Source organism: Heterocephalus glaber, unplaced genomic scaffold, assembly GCF_053883595.1.
Source record: "Heterocephalus glaber isolate CG9 unplaced genomic scaffold, H.glaber_assembly_v1.0 deba00001523, whole genome shotgun sequence".
NCBI classification, from domain to species: domain Eukaryota; kingdom Metazoa; phylum Chordata; class Mammalia; order Rodentia; family Bathyergidae; genus Heterocephalus; species Heterocephalus glaber.
Window position 1 is genome coordinate 26,809,714 of NW_028258327.1, and position 19,354 is coordinate 26,829,067.

A 19,354-nucleotide genomic window follows, 5' to 3' on the forward strand; every position below is an offset into this window, starting at 1 on the left:
ACATTCATGATGAAAACGCTACAGAAAAATTGGAATAGAAGGTCTTTATCTCAACCTGTTTAAGGCTATCTATGAAAAACCAACAGTCAACATCACACGAAATGGTCAAAAACTGAAAAACTTCACACTAAAATCAGGAACAAGACAATGATGCCCAGTATCACCACTCCTGTTCAATATAGTTTTGGAAATGTTAGCCACAGCAATTAGAAAAGAGAAAGAAATAAAAGGAAAAAATACAGGAAAGGAAGAAGGTAAAATGTCATTATTTGCTGATGATATGATACTTTACATAGAAGACCCAAAAAAATCCTCCAAAAGACTTCTATCCTTAATTGACAGGTTCAGTAGAGTAACTGGATACAAGATCAACACTCAAACAATCAATAGCCTTCTTGTACACAAATAACAGACTCACTGAGAGAGATATTAGGGAAACAATTCTTTTTATAATAGCATCCCCCAAAAATGAAATATCTAGGAATCAATCTAACAAAGGAAGCAAAAGATCATTACACTGAAAATTACAGCACTCTGAAAAAAGAGATCAAAGAGGATATAAGAAAATGGAAAGCCATCCCTTGTTCCTGGGTAGGAAGAACCAATATAGTGAAAATATCCATACTTCCAAAACTGCTATATAGATTCAATGCAATGCCAATTCAAATTCCAACAATATATTTCACAGAACTAGAGAAAACAATCCAAAAATTCATTTGGAACCAGAGGAGACCTAGAATAGCAAAAGTAATTCTAGGCAACAGAGACATGGCAGGCGGTATCACAACCCCCAACTTGAAACTGTACTACAAAGCTGCTGTGAGAAAAACAGACCTGAGGATCAGTGGAATAGATTATAAGATGTAGAAATAACTCCAGACATATTCAACCACCTCATCTTTGACAAAGGAGCCAACCACTCTCACTGGAGGAAAGATAGCCTATTCAATAAATGGTGTTGGAAAAACTGGATTTCAACTTACCAAAGATTAAAACTAGACCCATATCTATCACCATGCCCTAAACTAAGATCGAAGTGGATTAAAGATCTAAATATTAAAACAGAAACACTAAACTTGCTGGAAGATAAATTAGGTAGAACTCTTGAAGACATTGGCATAGGAAAAAAATTATGAACAAAACCTCAGTAGCACGCGAACTAGCACAAAGAATCAATAATGGGGCTCTCTTATTAAAAAAGCTTCTGCACAGCAAGAGAAACCACCAACAGAGGTAAGAGATAACCTACAATGAGGGAAAAAATTTTTACCAGCTGTTTCCTCGGACAAAGTTCTACTATCTAGAATATAAAGAACATAAAAAATCAGACCCCTCCAATATAAAGACCCAATTCAAAAATGGGCATCTGAAATGAACAGGTATTTCTCAGACAAAGAAGTAAAAGCAGCAAATAAACATATGAAAAAATGTTCAACATCACTGGTCATTTTAGAGATGCAGGTGAAAACAACACTGAGATTCCAGCTCACCCAGAAAGAATGGCTGTTGTCATGAAGTCAACCAATAACAAATGTTGGAGGGTTGTGGGGAGAAAGGAACCCTTCTTCATTGTTGGTAGGAGTTCAGACTGCTGCAACCACTGGAAATCAGTGTGGAGATACCTGAAGGAACTAGGACTAATGGTACATTGGATCCAGCTATTCCCCTGCTGGATGTCTTCCCAAAAGAATTAAAAGAATCATACCACAGTGATATATGTGCACCCATGTTTATAGAGGCACAATTTGTAATGGCAAAAGCTTGGAAACAGCCCAAGTGCTCATCAACTGGAAACTGGATAAAGAAGATACAGTTTTTTTTTATAAAACGGAGTCTTGCTCAGCCATAAAGAATGAGAAACTGGAGACATTTATAGCTAAATGGATGAATATTGAGGCCATACTCTTAAGTGAAATAAATAGGACACACATGTGTAAATACCAAACAGTTTCTCTGGTGTGAGAAACTGAAAGTGTAAATAAGGTTTAGAATGATTAAAACAAATAACTGATAATTTGAAATTCAAAGAAAATGTCTAAATGGATAGGGGAATTGGGAGGGGAAGGGGAAAGGAATGAAGGGAGAGGAAAAATTGTAAGAAAAGGAAAAAATGGAAACAAAGTCTTTGTAAATGTGGAAAGGTGGAGGGAGTGAAGAGAAGACAAGGAATGGGGAAAAAATAAGAACCAAGATACATCATGTACAGGTACAAGCACCCAATGATAAAGGTAAATGTGTTGTATATCTAAAATGTACCAATAAAAGAATTTAAGGAAAAAATAAAATGAAATTTCTGAGAGAGAGAGAAAGAAAGAGAGACTGACTCTCATTCTCACCATTGGATACCAAATGTCTTATGTTATACCTGTTCATTGAAGTGTTTAGTTAATATTTTCCAATTAATGAACTCAGTGGTTATCCCTGCCAAAGGGTATGATATCTTACTGAGTTTCCTGATATACTCTTCCATTTTGAGCTTCACTTTTGCTTTACCTCAAAATTATTTCCTGTTTTCAAATTATTTTAATTTACTATATTATGTATCTCCTTAAGAGATATCATTCTAATTTTATTTATTTAAAATAAAGTATAATTAACCTTACTTAGAAAGAAAAAAATCTTATTGAAAAATAGTTCCTAAAATATTCTATTGTGTGCTATAAAACATAATACTATGAGTTCTTAGAAGAGCAAATAGAATTAATAAGTGTAAGATTAAAATTATCAAATAAGATAATTAAATTACTTAGAGTCATACCTGGTGTAGATTCATATAAATGCCATTAAGTCTTGTTAAAATAATATATTCCTAGAATTGCCTATTAATATTTTCCCTGTCTAAACATCAGAATTTTGCCCACAACAGTCATTTGGGACCAATTCAGTCCAGATACTTATTCATAAGGTTTTAGGTTAGAGGAAAAGTAAAAAGCAAAGTAAAAGAAATAGTCCATTAACCAAAATTTTACTTCAAAATAAAGGAAGTTCTGTCTTAGAATTTCTTGGCAATTCTGAGTGTGCATTCATAATCATGTTGTATCTGAGTGGCTTAACTAATTGATAATAATAAATTATCAATTTAGTAGTAATAAATTGATAAAAAGCCTATGCCAATAGGATGTAAAATGATAAAGACATTATTCTGGAAAATTCTATGGAAGTTTCCCCAAAAGCTAATACATTTACTCAGTGACCAGCCATAGCACCTCTACATATTTACCTAAAGTAATCAAAATTTATATTCACATGAAATATTGTACATAAATGTCTGTAGGAATTCTATTCCTAATCATCTAGGCCTGGAGTAAAATAACCCTCCAATTTTCTTCAAAAGGTGAATGGATAAGTAAATTGTGATAAAGTAACATAATTTCATGCATTGTGATTGAAAATAAAAGATTGAATCAACGACTTGGATCACCCAAGAGTGAATTGTCTTAAAAATTCATTTACTGTATGATTCTATTTTTATAATAATCTTCAAAATAAAAATCTGTACTGATGAAGAACTGATTGGTGGTTGCCAGGATTTAGGGGTGGGAAAAGTTTGTAACAAGTGAAAATTCAAGAGTGTTTGGAGTAGAGAGTGAAGGAACTCTGCAGCCTTGCTTTAATGTTTGACATATATTTGTAAGGGTTAGTTTACAGAGCTACACTCTAAAAATGGTCATTTTCAATATGCTAATTGATTTTGAGTCTTATTAAGAAGAGCAAAATTGCTTACTCTTCTGAATTTGAAAGGTGATTTGTTCTGTCCTCTGAAAATACCCGCATAATTTTAAATTATGCAAAAACAGTTACCATTTATCATTTTCTAACACTAATTATGGGGTTTTTTTTTGGTATCGGGGATCGAACTCAGGTCCTTGTGCTTGTGCAGCAGGAGGCGAAACCACTGAGCTAAATCCCCGGCCCACTACTTATGTTACTAATTAATATTTTCACAAGAAAAACAGTAAATGCCAGAGAATTTCCATGTTTCCAGAAATGGCAGGCAAAAGCATTAGTAGTAAATAAGGGATTCAAATACATTAAATGGTTCTTATTTCTCTAAACTATACACAAACATATCAGTCTATGCGTATTCATCATGGTTATAATGAACTAGTTTATCTAACTCCAATCTATTAAATAATTTCTCCAATAAAATAGACTTTCCAGGGGCTGGGGATTTAGCTCAGTGGCACAAGGTCCTGAGTTCGTACCCCAGTACCCCCTCCAAAAAAAAAAAACTTGCCAGGCACTACCTAGTGTGCTGTCCCAAATGAGAAAAAGAAAAAGCTGATTCAGAAGTAGCTGGTAGTCTAAACACAGTCAGATAGAACTTACAGTACCTTTCCCCTCATAGTCATGGTGATCAATAAAGCAAGGAACTAAAAATAACTGCACAGCAGATGGTAAACATAGCGACAATACCTAATTCTGTAATGGTTTTCATCAGTGCTAACCTGAAAGCTGATGCTATGTCAGGAGGGACAGTGTTGGTAATATTCTTGATATTAAACAGTAACATAATAAACATGGATGACTTGTCCTTGGCTACTGCCTAAGATTTTAAATTCCAGGAGCTTAAGAGATCCAGAAAAAGGATGTACTCTTTTTTCCAATGTGTATGATAGCCTCTGGCAGTGGCTCCATGCACAGTATACTCAAAGTGACCAAAGTGTAGATTCACATCTTAGCACAACGCCATGGTGTGAAATGTTACAACTTTGATGTAACAGCCAAGAAAAACTTGAAATTAAATGAGATGCATAAAAAAGCTGTGAAGCATGAGAACAGCATTGGGAAAAAATAGTCTTAGTCCGTGATCACTTTGACCACCCAAAAAAAGTCTCACCATTAGAAATAAGTTCCATTGTACTTACAATTTCAATGACAGCCTTATTTACTCAATTATCTATTAGGAGCCCTCTCCTCCTAGCACTTTCTTGCTTTTATCTGGCAAGAGATATAGACACTATATTGTTAAGATGAAGACGTGCTTTGGGGGAAGTTTAATGGCATATTTCTCTTTATAGCTAAAAAGATATTGTTAATTTAACAAAGACTAAAATAAATGAACTGTTGCTTGAGTATAGATTACTAGTGATATAAATGTTAGGTTTTATGAGAGTTATTGTTCATAGATGTCCAGTTATGCATGTAGCCAATAGACAAATAAGGACTAAGTCTAGTCCAATTTTATTTATAAGGGATTCCTGTAAAATAAAGAGCACTTGTAATTTATCTGCTGAGGAAAACTATTTTTCCCTAGTTCACATAAACATACCAGTAAGCAAATACAGACCTTAAATATGAAAACAAATAATTAAATGAAAAGAATTTACATATACAATAAGAGCCAATAAAATAAGAAAGGAAAATAAAAATGGAAGGTAGAATATTTTTTTTTAATGGTCCAAAAGTTTGGACCTTGAAGAAAGAGGCAAATTTGCCATCTGGAAACAAGATTGTGAGTATTATAGAGATTGGAGTTAGTTGAGACACAACCCAAGTATTCTCCAGAAGCTGCATTATTTATTTAAAATTGAGTGAGGCATCACAGTGGACTGAAATGTATGAGAATGTATCAGCATCTTTGAACTGTGCTTTCACAGTTCTACTCTCTGCTTTTCTAGAGCTTGTCTTTATAGCCTTGTCAATAAGAAGTTAGTTAACATCCCAAAGGATCATTAAGAGAATGACTATAGGAAATGGAAATAGCAAAGGCCAACTCCACCAGTATGAGAATACAGGCATTCTCTGTCATTCATTCCATCCTTGAAGTGATGCTACAAGAAAAAGAGGAATGTATAAAACCATCAGCAAGTAACTTAATAAAGCACATAAAGCCTTCCAACAGGCATGCACGGAGAGTGATTTCTCAGTAAAAGAATTATAGCAAAAGGCTAAGAATGATAACAAAAGAACACATGAACAACAGAAACAGCAGCTGTCACTTCAACAAACAATCATAGGCCTGCTGAAAGAAGCTTCGTGTAAATTTCAATTGAGATAAAAGTTATGGATAATGTTTTCCGACTTGAGCATAGTGAAACAAGGAAAAATAATTTGACTCTTGATCAGCCACACGATAAAAGAACAAGAATACCAAAAGAAAAATAAAACCCTAAAAATATAGTTGACATATTCTGTCTCACTCTTGTTGTGTCTTGACATAAAAGACTGTCCCACCAACATCAATAGCTAAGAGGATGTTTCCTCCCCTACAAAAGACATTTCACCAAAAATTCTTGATATTTCTTTATTCCATGTAAAGCATAAGATAGAGTAGAGTTTCCGGTATCTGAAAGCAAAAAAGACCACTTAAGTAAATTTAATATACTGGCCTCTGCAACTAAAACACACTGTAGTGTGACTGCAATGTACAGGCAAAACCAATAACCAGGAAGCATTGCTTAACCCTCAGGCTAAAGGGTATCTAAATGAAGATCCACCATGCATTACATCTATCTCACCAAGAAACTTTAGTCCAGAAAAAAGGAAGCAAACTCTTTTCAATCACTTGCTAAATTAAATGTCAAATTTCAACCTGTGAGCAGTGACTCTACTTTTATACACTGCAGTTTGGAGAGACCCAACAGCCTTAGTCCTGGTGCATTGGAGGCAATGTGCCAGAAAGAACTTCCTAGGGGCTCAGAGACAATACAGAAACTTTATTAAAACAGAAGAAACTATTTGAAATTTAGTGGATTGGACCCATATCTTCACCTATACAAAACCTTGAAACAACTGAGAAAATAAAATCCTCAAATATCCAAAGACTTGTATCAGGACAACTTTGGGTAGATCTTCACGTTTGCCACCTGCAGAATATAATAATCATAACCCATTCTCACTTCAAGACCCACCTGAGGTACCTTTTCCTTGCTCAGTACCCCAGGAAGAGCTGTGCAAAGGCTTCAGAAGCCTCTTTCATGCTTTTTTCCTAATCACAACAGTGATTTAGTGATACTAATGGCACAGAGTCAGAATTACATGTACCTTCAGTGTGTGAACTCTGGCAAGAAATTTTCTACAATCCATTATCTACAGAAGGGATTTCTTCCAGCATTTTAGTTCACACTTTACTGGGGAGACTTCAATCCATTCGAAAACAGACAATAAGTTCTACTTGATGATTTTGATTTATAATACTATAAAAGCTTGATTATAAACTAAATTCAAGATTTTGAGAAAAATCTAACATCACAGCTAATTGAGTTTTTCTAAATTTATTTTGTTACTGATTTTATCTTATAAAAGATCACTTCATTAAAAACTAACTTGTATTCATTACAGTGTTTGTTACCATAATTCAAAATTATGCATGCAATTTACAGAATGTATGAATATAATTTGTCTCTAATATCTAAGGTGATTGCTGGGATTTCTAAAGTAATCTGTCGAATTTGCTATGTTAAACATTTTTAGAGTTTTCCTTCATTTGAACATTTGTACAAGTCGAGGGGTTAGGGGAGAGGAAAGAAGGGAAAGGAATAAATATGAGAAAAGGAAAAAACAGAAACAAAGTCTTTGTAAATAGAGAAGGGGAGGGGTGGAGGGGTTGAAGGGAGGGCAAGGGAATGGGGAAAAAATAAGAACCAAAATATATCATGTAAAGGTACAAATTCCCAATGATGAGTGTCATCATATTGTATACATAAAATATACCAATAAAGTTAATGAATAAAAAAATTGGAGCTATAGGAGATCTTCTTTTTAATGAACCTACAATAGAGAATCGTGAACAACAAAAATAAGTAGGCAGCAAACATACATTGCATGATGACAAACTCACTAGCTGAATTATTAAATATCTTTGATTATTTTGTAATAATATATATGGTTTTAAAATTACTATGTATAAAGCTACATGATAAAGTGAATTAAATACTGATTTGTTTTTCAAAATAAAATTTGGTTGAGATTAGATCTGTGTCCAATAACTAGGACTTTATACTTTTATCACTATGGGAAACACTTTTATATTTTAAGAAAAATATCCTAAGACATAGAAACATTTTTACATGTTTATTAGAAAATACATTTCACTCTGAAATTTGTTTCTTAGTAGTATAAAGATTTGGGGTTTTATAAAAAATAATTTAAAAAGTAAAACAATCCATTGATTGTTTTTTTGAAAAATACTAATTCTATTGAATAGTCATATGTACAGATTCCAGAATGTACATTAAATAAGATTATCAGGGTATTGAAAAAATATAAAACACTAGCCATCAAGATATTAAAAGTACCAAAATGAGTGATTTTTTTCATTCATTATGTTTATTGGTACATTTTAATGTGAGGAAATTATTGGGGAAAAGAATGTGCTTTTTTCTTCACACAGATGAAGAAATTTAGAATACATTTAAAGAATAGTCTCACAACATTGATATAGAATTTCTATATTTATACCTATTTTAATATTTGGAGTCATGACTCTTATACCTAACCTAGTATAATGTTTCTTGCACTCAAATACGTCTAGAAATAAATTGGATTTTTTTCATCATATTTTCTCTTTCCTTTCTCTTTCTAAGCTATCCATAGAGTCAAAAAATACAACCATATTGTAATAAATATAAGGGAAGTGACCAGGAAGGAAAAGATGACATAAATGAAGTCCTTTGGAGAATAGAAAAGTCCCATAGGGTCTGTTTAGTGCCACTTCCTCCTCACATCTTTTATGCATTCAGGTTTCCTACCACTCATTCTCTAGCACTTGGTGCCATCCCCTTGATGAAGTCTTACTTGGTTTCCTATTCTCTGGTGCTTCAGAGCACTCTATTTAACCAACTGATACAGCACTTACCACAATTCTTTGTGAGAAAAGGACCATGTCTATCCTCAGTCTACCATGAAAATTGGTTAAAATGGAAATAAAGAGTGAGATAGAAAAGCACAAAGAAAGAAAAGAAGGAAAAACTGTGTGTGGAAGGGGGAGATAAATTCTGAAGAAGAGAAGTCATAAAATATGATAGTTTCATCTACATTTAAAAAACTCCTGTGTAAGAAGCCTCATTCTACATGGTTTATGGAACAAATAAATGATTCAGGTAAGAAGAATCAAGAGTTTTTTATTCACACTGTATGAATGAAACTGCAGTTGTAACAAAGCATTATGCCCTTAGTCTCTGTGACTATCCATATAAAATCTGAAAAATACTTTCAAGAGAAGCTAGTGTGGAATTTATACAATAGATAATAGTTGGACCAGAACAAAGATAAAATACACTCAAATATGAATTGTCTTCTTTCACTAAATTCTAGCTAATTTAGGCAATACATTGAGACTTTTTCTCTTTCTTATGTTCTAACCATTCAGCCCTGCACAGAGAACAGTATTTTCAATAAATATTTATTTTACAAATCTGCATTGGTCTTCTGAAAGAATTAAGGACATTTTATGAAATGTTTGTGGTAAGTTAGGTTATCACATTACACAGATTGACATCTGAAAACAGTTTTAAAAGTACAAAGCAATGAGACATACCACAAACAAATATTTTATGCCTACTATACATGAAAGAAAAAGACATTCAAGATATATGAATCATATTTCACATAAAAATGTCTGTGACATGTAAACTAAAACTATGAGGAGACTACTTTTAATAATTGGTATAATTTCTAAATATAGTAATTACACATTTATATCATGTTTTTAGTTTGTAATGTGCATATATCTAGATTGTTTTGTGTTGATCAAAAGTTGCATGACTTTTTTGCCAATATTTGGATTTTGGCAAAACTTGAAGAGAATTTTTCCATTATTTATTAAGCCCATATGAACTTCAAGGATTATTTATGAGAAAGGTTTGATTAATGTGGAAAGGTCCTAGTGATGGATTTGTTTACAAACGCATATTAATGCCTAGAAAATGTACTCAATTAAACAAATGTTTCAGATGAATTTTCCATTCAAGGAAAACTAATTATGAACTTACCCAAAGAGAGAATAAGATCCAAGCTCCTAGGATATGTTTCATTGGTAGAACAGCTATTTGCTGAGTACCAACTCCATGCCAGGGACTTTATATGTGTACCAAGGAAGCCCTGGCTGACTTTATCCCTAAGAGATTTCCTTTGTGATTTAGAAAAGACTAACAAGAAATTGGACTGAGCTTGATGTAGCCCCATGTGAACTAAACAGCTGATGTTCCGCATATGGTATTACTTAAAAAGTAAATAACTCTGACCTTAAGAAAAGAAACTGTCATTTGACTACTATTAGAACTGGGTACAGTGTTATTGTTGGTTTAGGACCAAACAGAGAGTCCCTCTTTGCCCCTCCAAAAAAAAAATGGAGAAAACCTACTAATTTTCTATAGACCTTGAAACTACACTTTTCATACTAAAAATACCAGACTTCTTTACTCAAAATCATAAGTAAATATTAATAAAAATGCAAAGACATGAAGCCATGCGTAACTGTTGATGCTCATAAAGCTTCAGAAAATAAAGAATGTTTAGCTTTAATTGTAGTATAGAAAAAAAAACTTGTACGCAATTTTATGGATAACCGCAAATAAATGTGTGGTACCTTTAAAAAAACACTTATGTATGTTAAACTGATGACTCAATCTTCAGTAGAAGCCAACCTAGAAAAAAAAATTAAAATATGGAGGGGAATTCAACCACTTGATTCAGAAAATATTTAACTATCAACCTTCCCCAAAATTGTTTTTAAACATGTTAATGGTGTTTTATTCCTATGTGAAATCCACAAAAGGCTGAGTGCTCTGATTTCATGACCTGTGCTGGGTGCAGATGCACTGGGCAACAGGAGTATCTTTAAATAACGTGTCTAGAAAGGAGATCTACAAAGTAGTCATCATGTAATATGCAGAAAGCTTGGTAGACTGGGATGAATGTCAGGAGGATGAGAATTTTTAAAAATTGAAGACAATTGTTTCTTTGACTCTTTTCATTTTGAAGATTGTTTTCAACTTTCTTAACCAATAAATTACTATCTTCAGTTTCTCTTTTTTATTTCTTTTTTGCTGATGTTTTTCTTTTTCTAATTTCAAGTGCCCCAGGGTTTTACTGGACAGCTAACCTTTACAATACAAGGACTATATTAAATCCACATATGATCTAGGGACTATGGGGTAGAACCCATTCCTCCACTCACCATTTATACTTATGTAATAACACGTACTATGTGCCGAAACAAAACCTAGAAAAATAAGTGCATGCTACCCTGCTTCTCACCTTGTTCTTTCCTTCCTCATTCCCACTAGGACATAATGTGTTCTTCTTTTGCCTCTAAGTATCCCCATGTTGCCTAGCACTATGCCTTGTGCTTTATTATGCCTTGAGTGTTTATTGGATTTTAAAATCTACACTAAAAAGAAACCATAAATTATCAATAGAGTAAAATGAGAGAGAGGAAAAGCTCTTTCAAAATACTTGATCTTCATAGTGTCCCTTATCAGAAATCAAGTGCTTTTTCTTAATTTCCTATAATTTCAGGTGCACAATATCCCCAAACAATGATTATCTTTTCACCCGTCAGATAATACTTTAGAATAAATGAGGAAGTGAGAGAAAACTTTAAACATCTTAATTAAAAATTTTCCTCAGAAAATCTAAAATAGGAAAAGCTATTTTTATTTCAGTATATTAGCAGATACTGTAGGTTGCTAAAAATGCCCTTTCCATTACCCTACTCTACTGATTACATCCTCCATGATAATTTGAAAATGCTAGCCATTCAACTCACAAATTCAATTGCCAGTAGAAGAGCCACAACAGGATTCCACAGAGATGCTCTGGTTAACAGTTTTCACTCAGTGATTTAAAAAGAAATGCACAAGAGGATATTTCTCTCACCCAGAATTCCCTTTCTTTGTGCCTTTCCACAGGTCCTGCCCTCAAGCATAGACACTAATCTTGCAATATGGAGTGGAGAAGACATACCAAGGGCAAAAGACAGATTGTGGTTGTGACATTTATCTGAGTGTTGTGTGCAATGTAAGTGCTCTGATGGACACTGAATATGCATCAGTTCATTGCATTCTTATCAACCCTATGAGGAAATATCTGCAATCCATTTCAGTGACTGACAAAACTTTAAGTTCTGTAATTTATACCATAATGCTTATTAATCAACTTAGTTTTTATTGATTCTCAATTTGAAAAGGAAAACATTTACTCAAACTAAGTCAATCTTGAATGCTTTAAAGAGATAGCATAAAAAAAGCAATATTGGGGGAAATTCTTAGGGGATGTCTAATTAATTACTACTCATCACCTTGAAGAGTTTTCTGCATCCACACATCATAATATTGGGACATAATATAGTTTACCAAGAGACTGGATATCACCTCTACTCTGAGACTATGCTTTGGTGACGCTCAGCAATGGCAGTTGCACAGAAGGTACTCTGTAAATATCTATGTGTGGATGAATTCACAAAGGAGCTGACCCTTGAGATAAATCAGGAACTGTACACACACAGATCAGGTGAAATGAACACTGAAGAGCCAGAGGAGGCTCATGTAGAAAGTAATAAATTAAGCATTTTTTGAAGAAAGGAAAGAAGGGAGAGGGAGAAAGAAGGAGGAAGGGAGGGAGAAAGGAAGCTAACAGAAATCTTTGTGACAATTTAATTGTAGCCACATTTGGCTACTGTGGCACTAGGTTAAGTCCCTCTATCACTTTCATTGAATTTTAGGGTTTTGCATGTCTCATAGACAAGAGCACCTCTCATACTTTAGTCTTGCATCGTCCATCAGTGGGTTTTCTGAGGTTGGCTTTGGGTATCTCATGGAAGGAGATATGATCCTTGCATCTGGACTTCCATGGCGCTGTTTGGCTCCATATGATTTGTTTCAGTTTTCCTTTAATTATAAGTTTTACTTTTAGAAACCCAGGTTCACATTTCTCATTCTTATTGTCTTTTCTCAAAAAGAGATTTATAGTACAGTTTCCAAAATGACCTTCTCTATGATAAAAAGATTATAATTTAGTGACACATTAATCACATCCAATGATGTAATTAGTAACTCAATTCTCCTGCCTCTCCACCCCCAGCAAAATCTGTACACAAGACATCAGAGCCTTCTGGTGGGTCTAGAGTATGTCCTTTCACACCTCCTCCACAAAGATAGAAATCTGAGTTTTTAATCCAGGCAGTTCATTGATCAGAATCAAGACGACTATCTCAGGCTCCTTTGCAGGTAGGTGTGACCACGTGACTAAAATCAGCCAATGAGAAATAAGTGGAAACACCTAGTGGCAGTTCTTGGCAGCCATTCTTGAAAATCAAGTCTGCACATGCCCTTTTCCCTGGGTTTCTTCATCCTGCTGACTGATGTAGCTATGATGACTTAACAATCATTTGATCCTTTAGATGATTTCTGGCAGAGGTCAGAAAACTACTGCTCATGGAACAAATTTAGCCAGCTGACTGTTTTTTTTTTTTTGGTACCCAGGATCGAACTCAGGAACTTGTAGCTGACAAGGAAAGAATATGTTTTACATTTTTTAGATGCTGGAAAAAAATCAGAAAAGAATAGTATTTCATGACATGTGAAAATCATATGAAATTCAAGGGTCAGTGTCCATAAAAATTTATTGGAACACAGCCACATTCATTCATTTACTTACTGTTTATGGCTGCTTTTTTCCTACACCGGCAGAGTTGAGCATTGCAACAGAGACCATATGCCCCTAAACACCTAAAATATTTGTCATCTTGCCCTTCACAGGAAAGAAAAGAATTGACTCCTAATCTTGGAAATAGAGGCCAAGCTAGGCAGAGCAAGATAGAAAGATAAGATAGAAAACAGAAGACTTTATGAAGTCTTTTGCAGTACAATCCTGAATTGAGTACTTTTATATGCTCTTGTGAAAGAAAAATAAACTTCTGTCTTTTTAATCCACTATTCCATAATATAATCAACACTCAATTTCTCATCCTTCTCTGAATCCTACTTGCCATATGTCTTTAGAGTTCAACTCACAAAAGGAGGCCGATATTTCCCCATTTCCTGCCCTTGGTATATGCCAATTGGATGATAGCAGACAATACATGACCAGAATCTTGAATGTGATGATGCACCTGAGCATGTCCTCTTTGCCATAAGAAGTTGGCCTGGTAAGCCATTCGATCCCTGAAAATCGAGAGACAGATGGACTTGTGTACTTTGCAATCTGCAGCTGAAGCAGAACCATGCCAGGTGACACACAGACCTTCAGTCTTAGTTCAGACTACCCCAGCTGATCTGATTTGTGTGCATAATAATTTCTTAATTGCCACATTCCATGGAGTTTTAGGGTAGTTGGATCTGCAACAAAAAATTATTGATATATATGTCACTATTTCCTGCAGTGAAATTTAAATCTACATTTCTGTCTATGACAATTTTCCTATAACAGAGAAAGAAAATCTTAAGCTTTATGAAATAGCATAATATTACTGTGGAATCTTGCGGACTTAAGTGTTCTCAATCATGGATTGGGAAGAAAAGTACACGTGGATGATGGCTATCACTACCGGACTCCATTGTCTCAAATCCAACACACATAACTGCTAACAAGAGTGGAAAGAATGTGTGAGCAAACCAGCTCTGTAGAGCTGTCAGAAGCAGAATGTAGCCAATGGTGTTACAAATTTGCAGATACAAATACCCGGGGAGTCCAGGTAGTTAATATGAATTTAATCTGAAGCAAAAGCATTATGAGTATAGAACTGGTAAAGCCAAGGAGGAACCTAAAAGGTAGTGTAGGGTGCTGCAAGAAGAAATTCAGTCAGCTTCTTAAACACATTCATAGACACACACACACACACACATGCTTAGGTGCATGCACTTACTCACAGAAATTAAAAAACTATAGCCTGGATTAAACAGAGCCACCCCCTTTCTGTGACTCATCAGTTTTCTATGTCTCTCTGGGACTCAAAAGTTGACAACCATACTCTGTGAGAACTGTGTGCAAAACAATTATTCAGAAACCTTCAACATAAATTCCGCTAATGTAGCTTTTATCACATACAGCAAAATGATACTTTCCTCACTGTAACAGAAAGTTATAAAATTCTCTTGATGTCTTCATTCCCTCTTATCCTTAATTAACCCAATATAGCTAACCAAAATGTCTGCTTTGTATTTCAAGCTACATTTTTTTGTAGATTCTGTATTCCTTGTGAACACAAAGGTGCCCTGCTTGAAAATGTTAATCTCCAAAGCAGTATTAGTTACTAAGTTACCAACTCTATTTCCATGGTTTTAAAAAATATCTCAGACAGAGATTTGGAATGAAGATTTCCAAAATCTGGGATCAATCAAGAAATCACTCCCTAAAAATCTTGTTAGCTCCATTAAGTGTTTCCATCTTAAAAACGAGTTTTACTTTAGAACAATTCCAAATCCTCTGAATTAATTTTCCATTTTCCTTTTCACTGTTCCAGCACTTCTTTTCTTATATGCCTCCCCCTTTTTTTCCAGCCCCAAAGATGTTTAAAAATTGTAATGAATAAATTCAAGTTCTTAAATTAGTTCATAAGAATAGGATTATACAATCTATTTTTGCCAATAAATTATCACTTTAAATTAAATCACTAAGCAACTAGAATTCGTACTCATAAAAATCAGCAAAATACACCAGAGACTGTCTAAATATTTCATAATTGTTTTGGAATGTGCTGTTGCCAGTCTTCATAATCTATATAAATGTATGGGGTTTTGCCATACATTTTTGGTCAGCTGTCCAAATCTTATCAAAGCCCGAGAAAAGGCAAGTGATACTTATGGTTCATGGTTTAAAGCATACGTGGGACACTATTCTTCTAAATCAGGGATTTCCTTACTGTGTTCTAGAGTTCTTGGATTTTAAGAACAAGGGCAGGTCAAAGTGGCAGATTTCAGACCCTATCACTTCCACCTAAACCAAGGTATTTTTACTTGGGACTCTGTTAAAATGTTCATTTGAAAAGAAACTGGGGATTCTAATGCTTAAAAATTATGAAAACTCGCACTGTAATAATGGTAGATTTTCCACTTGTATTAATCCCAACATCAGAGATCTTTATGATCAAACTATAAAACATTGATTTCAAGACAGTAATGATCTCAATATTGTTAAGAAGCCGATCAAAAAACTATACTGCGACATCATCAGGGCAGTTATTGTGAGTGGTTATTGAGATCTCTGTCCACTGCATATTTTCTTGCCTCTCAGATATAACAGCACTTGAGGAAGTTATCATAGAGATAAAAGGCAAACAAACCTTTACATAACAGTATTGGAGAGAGCATATCCAAGCATATTTCCCCATTTCTTTTTATTTCCTAGAAACTTGGAACCAAACACATGCCTAAGAGATAACCACTGTAAATGACTTTAAGACTTAAGATCCTTGTTTTCTTTTCCTCATCTATGTGTTAACATTTTCACCAAGCTACTTTTTTTTGCCATTTTACTCTTTTATCATATAGTATATTGTTTAAGATGTGACCTTGATTATATGCAACAGAAATCTGAATAGCTAGATAGAAATGCATTTTTCTCTCATGTAAAAGAGCTCTGCTTCACAAAATTTTCCAAGGACTCACTCTTTTAAATCTTCAACCTAGTCGTCATGTGCTTTGCTTGTGATGAAGTATCCACCATGTCCACATCACACACAGCATGAAATAAACTGGACTGGGAAAAAAACACAGCCTTTCTTCTTAGGACAACACCAGGAAATTTCACACATCAGTTCCACACATGCAACACTGGTCATATCTGGTCCCATACAGACTTTCTAACTATATCTTCAACTGTGGGTTCTCTTAATAGAAAAACAAATAATAGAATAAACACTGGAGTGAAAGAAACTGATTTATTTTATTTAATATTATAGCTTACACCACCAGTTCTCAAACATTAGCATGCACTAAGTTTACCAATAGAATGCTTATTTCATACAAAATCTCCTAGGCTACACTTTCTGAAATAAGATTTCAAGAAAAGAGATCCAATTAATTGACCATCTAACAATCATTATAGTGGATCTTGACCATCAGATAAATTTAAAAATCCATAAATTCTGTTTGTTTTCAATAAAGTATGTAAGTGAAACAAAGTAACCTATGTATCAATATACTTTTAAATTATGTCGAAAGATAAAGTGGGAAAGGATAGATATTACCTCCAAGCTTTATTTAACACCCAACATGTACTCTCCACAGGAACTGTTATCTAGTTAATTTCTCTCTTTTTACTGTGCCAGCCAGTCCTTCCAAAATTAGGCTGTTTAGGCCAGGCGTGGTGGCACACACCTGTAATCCAAGCACTCAAGAGGCTGAGGCAGGAGGATTGCCACAAGTTCCAGGCCAGCTTGAGCTACATAGTGAGTTCAAGGCCACCCTGAACTGCATAGTAAGACTCTGTCTCAATTAAAAAAAAAAAAAAAAAAAAGAACAAAATTAGACTGCTTTACTGCAGTCTCACTTGAGTTCCCTTCTGTATCTCAAGGTGAGGCTCCACCACAATGCCAAAATTACCCTTGGTGGTTTATACCATATACCATAAGGAAACTACCACACTCGCATATAATAACATTCCAAGATGACAGTTGTTATATTAGAGGTATGTGAAAATTGCTTCCAATGATGAATAAATCAGTGGTACCATGAAAGTATCAAAATATGCCTCAATATGAAAACTGACAGGGATAAAGGGAAGAATAAAGAAACCTGAGCTTTGTGGACTACAGAGTCAAAAAAGGCTTTTTGTTGCCCACAAGCCTATCTCAAAACTCAGATCAGAAATGTGTGGGGACATACTATACACCTCTCTCCTAACACTTCTAATACACATTTGCCTTCAGTTTTCAAGGTGGGTCATAGACACCTCTTCTGAAACCTTATCATTAGCTCTGCATGATAATACTGACCTGATCATCATCAAAGTGGATTTTCCCTATTTGAGTTATTAAGCCAGACTATTCAGTGAGGCAAAGAAAAATTTCTTGTAGCCAGAACTCTTCATTTGCTCACAAATCCTGGTATAGACAAGTAGTCATCATGGCCAGAATAAACAGTGTGTTTCCTCTTAGTACCTCAATGGCCAATTTATGATTTTCTCCAAAAGGTTTGTACTTAATCATGTTGATTGTTTAAAATTTTACCACATCCCAAAACATGTTTATTTTCAGTTGAAAATTATTTCTTATTTCTAACTTTACAAAGAAAAAAGGAGAAATCCAAATATTAGATATTTCTTTAAAACCACATTTTTAGATGGTGGAACACACATATTCTGGAACAAACTTTTGAGCCTTCCATCTTCAGATTAAAATTAATATACACTCTTAAAATGTACTTACCAGGAGGTTGACAGTATACGCTGAAATGACTGGCTAAAATCAAGTCAAAATTGTGTAAATAAACATGTGATCTAAAGGGGAAAAAAAAAAAGTTTCTTACTGAAGTTCTCCTTAGAGGATTTCAGAATAAAAAGGGCTGATAAACCAGCAAAATCCACTGAGATATAGACCTTATAACCAACATAGATAGAAATGGTAAGGAGAATTTTGGAGTTGGTACTCCACCATACACAATCAAAATAAGTAGGCCTAGGCTGCCCTCAGTAGTAAAAAGTAATGACATTGGATTTGCTTCCTTGCTCTATGTGCTTTTGTAACACTAGACTTTCACGGTAATTAAAGCAGAACTTTCCATTGTGAATTTGGCATACAGTGCTTTCACTATAGCTAAAATAGTTCATGATTATTTTAGTAACGCTATTTCTGCGGAAACAAAATGAATTTTGAGTGTTACATATCAGAAATCAAAATCACTAGTTTCTAAAATAATGGAATTATTTATCAAAAACATCCAGACAACCAACATAACAATTAATGGATTTAATAAAAAAAACTTTACTAAGTGATGGATTCTAGAATGTAAAGAAAAAAATTATATCACAATACCATATTTCAGCAATTACTATTTATAAAATAAATTTGAAAACATTTAAATACAAAGAATATACAAAAAAATTTTATAAAATGCCTGGATAAAAGTAGGAATTTTAAGGAGTCCATAAGGACCAAAGTCAAAAGTTTTACTGAGGGATTTTAAAAGTTTGAGTGAGTACTGACCCAAATTATGCTTAGTATTTTGCACTCTATATTGTAAAAATGTTGATTCTCAATACACTGATTATCTAAAATAATTCCAGTGAAATTCAAAATAAAAATTTTAAAATATATTGAGTTGATCTTAAGTTATTAGAAATTTGGGGTGAAAATGAGCAAGAGAGTACTATTTAACATTTCAATATGTTAAAATATAGTATAAAGTTAAAATACTAGAACATCAGAAATGCATATGAAAATAAGATAATACTAAAAATAGAATTCAGTATA

General features: G+C 34.0%; 1 long non-coding RNA gene across 1 annotated transcript in view; it reads left to right on the forward strand.

Moving 5' to 3' along the window:
• Positions 1-19,354, forward strand: part of LOC147825009 (uncharacterized) — a 72,617-nt gene that overhangs the window by 37,035 nt on the left and 16,228 nt on the right. The window contains exon 2 of the long non-coding RNA XR_015441460.1: positions 11,856-11,964. This is a non-coding gene — a long non-coding RNA (uncharacterized LOC147825009). The remainder of the gene's footprint in view (positions 1-11,855; positions 11,965-19,354) is intronic.